Source organism: Rhinopithecus bieti, unplaced genomic scaffold, assembly GCF_001698545.2.
Source record: "Rhinopithecus bieti isolate Rb0 unplaced genomic scaffold, ASM169854v2 scaffold_52099, whole genome shotgun sequence".
Lineage (NCBI taxonomy): Eukaryota > Metazoa > Chordata > Mammalia > Primates > Cercopithecidae > Rhinopithecus > Rhinopithecus bieti.
In genome coordinates, this window is record NW_016820939.1 from 649,520 (window position 1) to 659,360 (window position 9,841).

The 9,841-nt window shown below is 45.2% G+C and overlaps 1 pseudogene; it reads right to left on the reverse strand.

The window, feature by feature from the left end:
• Positions 1-3,785: 3,785 nt before the first annotated feature.
• On the reverse strand, positions 3,786-5,383 carry LOC108520613 (actin-related protein 2/3 complex subunit 1A pseudogene; annotated as a pseudogene).
• Positions 5,384-9,841: the final 4,458 nt, after the last annotated feature.

The following is a 9,841-nucleotide window of genomic DNA, read 5'->3' on the forward strand; positions in this document are numbered from 1 at the left end:
GAGTTTCTCTGTTCTTCAAAACACAAAATGAAACTGGGTGTGGTTCCTCAGGCCTGTAATCCCAGCACTTTGGGAGGCCGAGGCAGGCAGATCACTTGAGACCAGGAGTTCCCATCTGTACTAAAAATACAAAATTAGCCAGGTGTGGTGGCGTGCGCCTGTAATTCTAGCTACTTGGGAGGCTGAGGCAGGAGAATCACTTGAACCCCGGAGGCGGAGGTTGCAGTGAGCTGAGATCGCACCATTGCACTCCATCCTGGGCAACAGTGCAAGACTGTCTCAAAAAAAATTAAAATTTAAAATTAGAATGTTTTTTAATGGCAGAATAGAAAAAGTAACAATCTTTTGCAAAACGGAAAAAGAAGGAAGACTTAGGGAAAGTGCTTAGACAGAAATGTGAAATTATCATCCCAAGGGACAGGGTGTGAATGACCTCTATTGGTTGTAGCAGATTATTTGTTGGGAGGTCATCGAATGCCACCTAAGAAGTGCAAAGTTGATCCTGGAGGAAACAGGATTTGAGGAGACTGTGTGTTGTGACATACCCAGATTTATGCTTAGAAAAAGGGAAATCGGCCGGGCGCGGTGGCTCAAGCCTGTAATCCCAGCACTTTGGGAGGCCGAGATGGGCGGATCACGAGGTCAGGAGATCGAGACCATCCTGGCTAACAAGGTGAAACCCCGTCTCTACTAAAAAAATACAAAACACTAGCCGGGCGAGGTGGCGGGCACCTGTAGTCCCAGCTACTCGGGAGGCTGAGGCAGGAGAATGGCGTAAACCCTGGAGGCGGAGCTTGCAGTAAGCTGAGATCCGGCCACTGCACTCCAGCCTGGGCAACAGAGCGAGACTCTGTCTCAAAAAAAAAAAAAAAAAAAAAAAGGAAAAGGAAAAGGGAAATCAGTCCATGGCAAGACAAGAATGGTTTAGAGGACATAAAAGCTAGGGGCAGGAAGACAAGTTAGAAAGTTTTGCATGAAGCTGGGCACTGTGGCTCATGTCTGTAATCCCAGCACTTTCGGAGGCCAAGGTGGGCGGATCACGAGGTCAAGAGATCAAGAACATCCTGGTCAACATGGTGAAACCCTTTCTGTACTAAAACAACAACAACAACAACAAAAAATAGCTGAGCTTGGTGGCACTAACCTGTAGTCCCAGTTACTCAGGGGGATGAGGCAAGAGGATTGCTTGAGGAGGCGGAAGTTGCAGTGGGCCAAGATCACACCACTGCACTCCAGCCTGGCAACAGAGTGAGACTGCATCTCAAAAACAAAAAAGAAAAGAAAAAAAGGAAGTTTTGCATGAATGAACTAAGTCAGAATTGAGGGCTGAAACCAAGAAATGGCCTTTGAGATACAGACAAACAGAATAGCTATGGGGTAATGGAGGCAGAAGGCTTGGTGACAGGTTGGATATAAGCACTGTCAGGGATGGAGGAGACTTAGACTGGCTCTTTTTTGAATAGTGGTGAGATCCCAGACTTTTCATAGGAATTTCACCTGCTTATTAGTTTTGTGGAATAAAATCAGATTGGCATAATTCCTCTCATCCTACACCCCCACTCTTGGGAATATCCAACACACAGATCAGACAGATCTCCTACCTCAAATTGTATTACTAGGCTTAATTAACATAAAAGGGCTGCATCTTAATTTTGTGACTGGTATATCGGACTGGAAATCCCCTGGAACTCTACCAAGTCCTTGGCCTTCTGAGCTCAGATGAAGATCTGGAAAGTTTGCTGAGGGTTTTTTCTTATTTCTTTGACGAGTTTTGCTGCTGCAGCATGCCTTCCTGGTGTTCCAGGTGAGAATATTGAGTGCTCACAACGTGCCAGATATTTACTTACATTTTCTCTCTTTCTCTCTCTCTCTCTCTCTCTCTCTCTCTCTCTCTCTCTCTCTCTTTTCTTTTTTAGAGACATAGTTTTGCTCTGTGCCCAGGCTGGGGTGCAGTGGCACCATCATGGCTCACTGCAGCCTTGACCTCCTGGGCTCAAGCGATTCTCCCACCTCAGCTTTCCAAGCAGCTGGGACTACAGGCATGCACTATTATGCCTGGCTATTTAGAAAAATAAAAATTTGTTTTTTTGAGACAGAGTTTTGCTTTTTGTTGCCCAGGTTGGAGTGCAATGGTGCGATCTTGGCTCATTGCAACCTCTGCCTCCTGGGTTCAAGTGATTATCCTGCCTCAGCCTGCTGGGTAGCTGGGATTACAGGCAAGTGCCACCATGCCTGGATTATTTATTTATTTATTTATTTATTTATTTATTTATTTATTTACTTTTTTGTATTTTTAGTAGAGACGGGGTTTCTCCATGTTTGTCAGGCTGGTCTCAAACTGCTGACCTCAGGTGATCCACCCACCTCAGCCTCCCAAAGTGCTGGGATTACAGGCATGAGCCACCGCACCCAGCCTTTTTTTCTTTTCTTTTCTTTTTTTTTTTTAGAACAGAGTCTCACTACATTGCCTAGGCTGGTCTTAAACTCCTGGACTCAAGTGATCCTCCTGCCTCGGCCTCCCAAAGTGTCGGAATTACAGCCATGAGCCACTGTGCCCAGCCCATTGTCTTTTTTTATTCTTATAATATCCCATTTGGAGGAACTGAGACTCAAAAATGTTAAGGAACCTGTTGCCTATATATCACCTAGCTACTAAATCCAAAGCTGGGATCAAACCCTCTCTTGGTCTGGACCCAAAGCTTGGTCCCTGAGTCACTGCAAGTTTCTGTGCTCTCACTCTAAGCAGCTGCACTTTCTGCCTCCCTGGAATTAATAGGTCTCCTGATAGTCAATGCCTGCCTATATCCATGAGCCAACAACTCTGCCTGCTCTCAAAATGATATTTAGAAACCAATATTTGGGTATGGTTTTGCTATTGCTATTGAGATGTCAATATTCCCAGGTCCTTTCAGGGGATTCAACTAACCAATGCTGTGTGTGTGTATACACATACATATGAGCATATAGATATGTATACGAGAACACACATATAAATGTGTATGAATATGGATATGAAAACATATATGTAAATGTGTGTACATGTGTTTACATTTATATCAATCTTAATGTATTAAAGACCATTAGGTCACTCCAGTACTTGCAATTCTAATCCGTCACCACAAGGTTCACTCTAGTTTTCGCTATTTCTTTTTTTTTTTTCAAAACCACATTCAGTTTTCTTTATTTTTTTATTTATTTTATTTTATTTTATTTTTTTAGACGGAGTCTCACTCTGTCACCTAGGCTGGAGTGCAGGGGTGCGATCTCTGCTCACTGCAAGCTCCTCCTCCCGGGTTCACACCATTCTCCTGCCTCAGCCTCCCGAGTAGCTGGAAATACAGGCACCCGCCACCGCACCTGGCTAATTTTTTGTATTTTTAGTAGAGACGGGGTTTCACCATGTTAGCCAGGATGGTCTCGATCTCCTGACCTCGTGATCCGCCCCCCTCGGGCTCCCAAAGTGCTGGGATTACAGACATGAGCCACCGCACCTGGCCTCAGTTTTTATTTAATTTTCCATTGGGCAATTTACATATCTGCCTCACCCTGTCTTTTAAGTTAGTGTGACAATTTTACATAATAATGGAATGAAGTAGAAAAAAAAAAGACACTGCTTTTAAAAAACCAACACTTTAACCAATTTTATATTCAAACAAAAACCACACGGTATTGGCGTGATATGTGTTCTCAGTGTTTCCTTGGGGCTGGCTTCCTCGCCATCGTGCCATGGCACAGCTGCGATCTTCCACAGTTTGTCCTGCTGGATGACGGAGGCTCACTCATCTTCACGTTATCCGGAGGTCCTGGATGGAAGACTCGAGGGTCTTGAAATCCCAAATTGTCATGGCTCCATCGATGCCAGTAGTGCAAACTTTGTGACATTCTTGCTTGTCCACCTCGAAGAGACTTGAGTGATGCTATTCGGATGGATACTGCGTCTCCAAGGTCGTGTCGCGGTCCTCAGTCGTCCGTGTTGTGGAAGTGTTCCATGGTAGACATGTTGCATTGGATGCTCTGTTTCGGAATGTCTAACTTGGAGATGAAGGTCAGGCAGCCTTGGTCATCATAAAGAGCATTGGGCAGCAGTCATGGCCAGCAGCCACCACGTCGTTCTCTGAGACAAATGAAACACTCAGTGCATACTGACTGGTTTTTCATCCACTTTTTTTTTTTTTAATTTATTTTTTGAGAGGGAGTCTCGCTCTGTCACCCAGGCTGGAGTGCAGTGGCGCGATCTCGACTCACTGTGAACTCCCCCTCCAGGGTTCACGCCATTCTCCTGCCTCAGCCTCCCGAGTAGCCGTCATCCACTTCTTTAATGCAGGCAGAAAACAGTCTGCATTTGAAGTCACATGGTCCTGCTGCCAGCAAAACGTTGTTGGGATGGCAATCCAAGCTGAGCACTGTGGAGCGAATTGGCTTTTTAATGTGCTTGCTCACCCACCGGTCATTTTCAGACTCGAAGTAACAAACAGAAACGAATCGTGCTCCACTTTCCATAGCAAATTTGTTCTCTAGTGGGGACTACTTCACAAAAGTAGCTGCACAGTTAATTCTCAGGATCACCAGGGTTGGCTTCCAGACACCATCTTTCTGACTCCAGACATAGGCACTGTGGTCTGCCCGGCAAGTGATGATGCGGTCGCTCTTGGGAGCCCAGTCAATACCTGTTGATATGTCCGTTGCGCTCCTTGAGTTCATGGGCTTTCACCCACCGGCTCCCGTTCTTCTTCCTTTTTTTTTTTTTTGTTTTTTGTTTTTTGTTTTTTGACGGAGTCTGGCTTATCGTCCAGGCTGGAGTGCAGTGGCATGATCTCGGCTCACTACAACCTCCATTTATCCGGTGCAAGCAATTCTCCTGTCTCAGCCTCCCGAGTAACTGGGAGTACAGGCACACACTACCACGCCTGGCTAATTTTTTTTTTTTTTTTTTTTTTGAGACGGAGTCTTGCTCTGCCGCCCAGGCTGGAGTGCAGTGGCCGGATCTCAGCTCACTGCAAGCTCCGCCTCCCGGGTTCACGCCATTCTCCTGTCTCAGCCTCCCGAGTAGCTGGGACTACAGGCGCCCACCTCGTCGCCCGGCTAGTTTTTTGTATTTTTTAGTAGAGACGGGGTTTCACNAGAGATGGGGTTTCACCATCTTGGCCGGTCTGGTCTTTTACTCCTGACCCCGTGATCCACCCGCCGCGGCCTCCCAAAGTGCTGGGATTACAGGCGTGAGCCAGGGCAACCGGCTCCATTCTTCTGATGTGCACTTAGTGATGATTGGAACTGAGGGCAATCTGGGTACGATCCTTGTTCCAGGCATGACAGGTGATTGGCTCTAATAAAAACTGATGCAGTGACATTATTCTTAGTGTTTTCAAAGGAGAGAAAGCTGGGGTCGGGGAAGTCCCGACGGGCTGGGAGTGGAGGATTTCCGGACTCTGGGCAGTCAACGCAAACAGGCTCGCCACGGGGACGGAGGACTAGTTTTTTCTATTTCTATACTTTAATCCCTTCTCTGACAGTGAGAAACATGACCCTCATTATCTTTGACATATTAATTTACCTGAATATATTAATCTTCCTGAATAAGACCAACCTCCCATCACCTCCTCCTTTCCCTCCCCATGCAGACATCCTCCTCACCTCATTGTATTCTGATATGCAATACCAGGCCACCGCAGGCTTGTGGGTGAAAGCCCTCCCACGCCATTTGTGCTGTTGCATTCTCTGAGCTGCTCCGCTGCATAAGCAGCTTCCATCCATCAGCCACCCCAGTTCTGACTCCCCACACCAGGTTGCTCCCATGTATGGATGACTTCCTCTCCTTTCTTGGGCTCCAGCACCCAGTGCTGGGCCATTTCCATGAATGGATATCCTCCTAACCCCTTTAGGTTCTGATTCTTCACATCAGGCTACCTCCATGTCTACCCAAAACCTGTGAATGTGATTATTCAGAAATAGAGTCACGGCAGATGTAATCAAGTTAAGATAAAGTCATATGGCTTTAGGGTGGGCTTTAATTCAATGACTGATGTACTTATAAGAAGAGGGAAGGCCTGGAGCGGTGGTTGACACCTGTAATCCCAGCACTTTGGGAGGCCAAGGTGGGCAGATCACCTGAGATCAGGAGTTTAAGACCAGCTTGATCAACATGGAGAAAGAAACCCCATCTCTACTAAAAATACAAAATTAGCTGGGAGTGGTGGCACATGCCTGTAATGGCAGCTACTTGGGAGGCTGAGGCAGGAGAATCGCTTGAACCTGGGAGGCGGAGGTTGCAGTGAGCCGAGATCATACCATTAAACTCCAGCCTGGGCAACAAGACCGAAACTCCGTCTCAAAAGAAAAAAGAAGAAGAAGAAGAGGGAAATTTGGACTCAGATATACAAGGAAAATGCCATGTGATGATGGAGGCAGAGGTTGCAGTGATACGTCTACAAGCTAAGGAACACCAAGGAGTGGCAGCAACCACCAGAAGCTAGGAAGAGGGAATGAACAATTCTCCCCTAGAGGCTTGAGAGACAGCATGGCCTGCTGACATTTTGCTTTCAGACTTCTGACCTCTAGAACTATGAGACAATACATTTCTGTTGCTTTAAGCCACCTGGTTTGTGGTCATTTGTTACAGCAGCCCTAGGGAAGTAATACATCTACTTTGTCTGGAGCAAGAGGACAGAAATATGTACTTCCATTGATTTATGTGCAGTTGCTAAGAATTTGGTTGGATGGTCAAGGAAGGAAGAAGATTGAAAGACTTGACAAAGAAGTATGGGAAATAGGTATGTTGGCGCACCTTTTGGAAAGGATGTAGACTGCAAAGACATGTGAGTGCTCATCAAGGGACATTCACAGCTGAGGATGCTCTGAATAACCAAATGGACAAAATGACATACTATGTAGATGCCAAAATAAAATAAAATTAAAAATAAAATAAAATAAACTTTTTCCAGACACTTAATGTTTACTCAATGGGCACATGAATGAAGTGGTCATGATGGCAAGAATGGAGGTTAGACATGGACTCAACAACATGGGCTTCTCCTGAAGCTCCTAACCAAGGTTAGCCAGGTAGACACTATTGCTGAGTACCTTATCTGCCAAGAGCAGATGCCAACACTGACTCCTGATATGGCACCATTGCCATATGATTAGCAGCTGTCTGGTAGCAGGCTGATTATACTGGAACTCTTCCATTACTGAGAGGGCAGAAATTCATTCTTATTAGAATTGACACATATTCTGGGTATAAATGCCTTTTCTACTCCTAATGATTCTGCCAGAACCTCCACAGACTCATAGAATACCTTGTCCACTATCATGGTATTCCACAGAGCACTGCTTCTGCTCAAGAAATTTATTTCATGGTAATGGGAATACAGCAGTGAACTCATGCCTATAGAATGCAGATACTCCATCATCTACAAGGGGCGTCCCTAACTTAAAAGCAAAATTGCTTACTGAAAACTCATTTATGCTGCCTGTCTTAGTCTGTTTGAGCTCCAATAACAAAATACTATGGACTAGGTGGTTTATAAACCAGAGAAATTTACAGTCATGGCTGGGTGTGATGTCTTAAGCCTACAATCTCAACACTTTGGGAGGCCGAGGTGGGAAGATTGCTTAAGGCCAGGAGGTCAAGATCAGCTTGGGCAACATAGTAAGACATTTCTACAAAAAAATAAAAAAAATTAGCTGGGCTTGGTGGCATGTGCCTGTAGCCCTAGCTACTCAAGAGGTTGAGGTGAATGAATCCCTTGAGCCCAGGAATTCAAGGCTGTAATGAGCTATGATCATGTCACTTCACTACACCCTGGGCAGCAGAATCAGACTCGGTCTTCAAAAAGGAGGGAGGGAAGGAAGGAAGGAAGGAAGGAAGGAAGGAGGGAAGGAAGGAAGGAAGGAGAAAGAAAGAAAGAAAGGCAGAGAGGAGGGCAGAGAGGAAGAAAGAAAGAGAAAGACAGAGAGAAAGAAAGAGAGAGAGAAAGAAGTCCCATAATCAGAGAGCCTGAAATTCTGATGTCCAAGGGCAGGACGAGGAGAGTATCCCAGCTCCAGGAAAAAGAGAGAGAAAGAGAGAGAGAGAGAATTCCTTTTCTCTGCTTTTTTATTCTATATGTACTAAACTTCTCAGTAAATAGTCACTTGGCCATACCCTTAGTGTTCTCTCTTGAACTCTTGAACACACTTTTTCATTACTGTTTCAAATAACCCACTTATAAAATGTTTCTTCCTATCCTGGCAACTCTGATTTGCTGATGTGAAAGTTTTTGTTCTGAAGAGAGAAATGTTTCCATCAGAAATATAACTATGTATCCAGTCCACTACACTGGAAGATGAGGATACAACCTGACCATCTTGGGCTGCTTATGTCACAAACTAACAGGTAGAATAAGTGGTTTCTATACTGCTGGTGATTGATCCCAACTACCAAAGGGGAACTTAGGTTACTGCTAAACCACGAATGCAAAGAGAACTATGTATAGAACCCAGGGGATTTCCTGGAACATCTCTTAATACTTCCATGTCTGTATTAGTCAGGGTTCTCCAGAGAGACAGAACCAACCGTGTGTGTGTGTGTGTGTGTGTGTGTGTGTGTGTGCGCGCGCGTATGTGTGTGTGTGCGCGTGATATGGGGAGATTTATTAGAGGAATTGGCTCACGTGATTATGGAGACTGAGAAATCCCATGGCAGGCCATCTGCAAGCTGGAGACCCTAAGATGCTGGTAGTGTGACTCAGTCCGAGTTCAAAATCCTCACAGCCTGGGAAGCTGATGGTGTAATATTCAGTCCAAGGCCAAGGGTCTGAGAACTGGGGGCATTGGTGTAAGTCCTGGAGTCCCATAATCAGAGAGCCTGAAATTCTGATGTCCAAGGGCAGGACGAGGAGAGTATCCCAGCTCCAGGAAAAAGAGAGAGAAAGAGAGAGAGAGAGAATTCCTTTTCTCTGCTTTTTTATTCTATATGTACTAAACTTCTCAGTAAATAGTCACTTGGCCATACCCTTAGTGTTCTCTCTTGAACTCTTGAACACACTTTTTCATTTTTTACATGACCAGGCTGAAACTTTTCAAATATTTCCATTCCGCTTTTTGTTTATTTTCTTTCTTTCTTCTTCTTTTTTTTTTTTTTGAGAAGGAGTCTTGCTGTGTCACCCAAGTTGGAGTGCAGTGGCATGATCTCATCTAACTGCAACCTCTGCCTCCCAGGTTCAAGTGATTCTCCTGCCTCAGCCTCCTGAGTAGCTGGGATTACAGGCATGCACCACCATGCTTGGCTTATTTTTTTTTTTTATTTTTAGTAAAGGTGGGGTTTCACCATGTTGGCCAGCCTGGTGTTGAAGTCCTGACCTCAAGTGATCTGCCTGTCTCAGCCTCCCAAAGTGCGTGGATGACAGGCGTGAGCTGCTTCACATGGCCCCATTCTGCTTCTTTTTAAATTATGAATTCCATCTTAAGTCATTTATTTCCTCTTGTATCTTACTGTATGTGGTTAAAAGTAGCCACACGAATCCTAAAATATTTTCTTAGAAATTTATTTTCCCAGCTGGGTGTGGTGGCTAACAACTATAACACCTGCACTTTGGGAAGCCAAGGCAGGGAATTCAGTTGAGCCCAGGAGTTCAAAACCAGCCTGGGCAACAAAATGAGACCCTATCTCCACAAAAAATTTAAAAATGAGCTGAGTGTGGGGGAGTGCATCTGTAGTCCCAGCTACTCAGGAGGCTGAGGTGGGAGAATTGCTTGAGCCCAGGAGTTTGAGGCTGCAATGAGCTATGACCGCACCACTGCATTCCAGCATGGGTGACAGAGCAAGATCCTGTCTTAAAAACAACAACAACATGAAAAAAGCTCT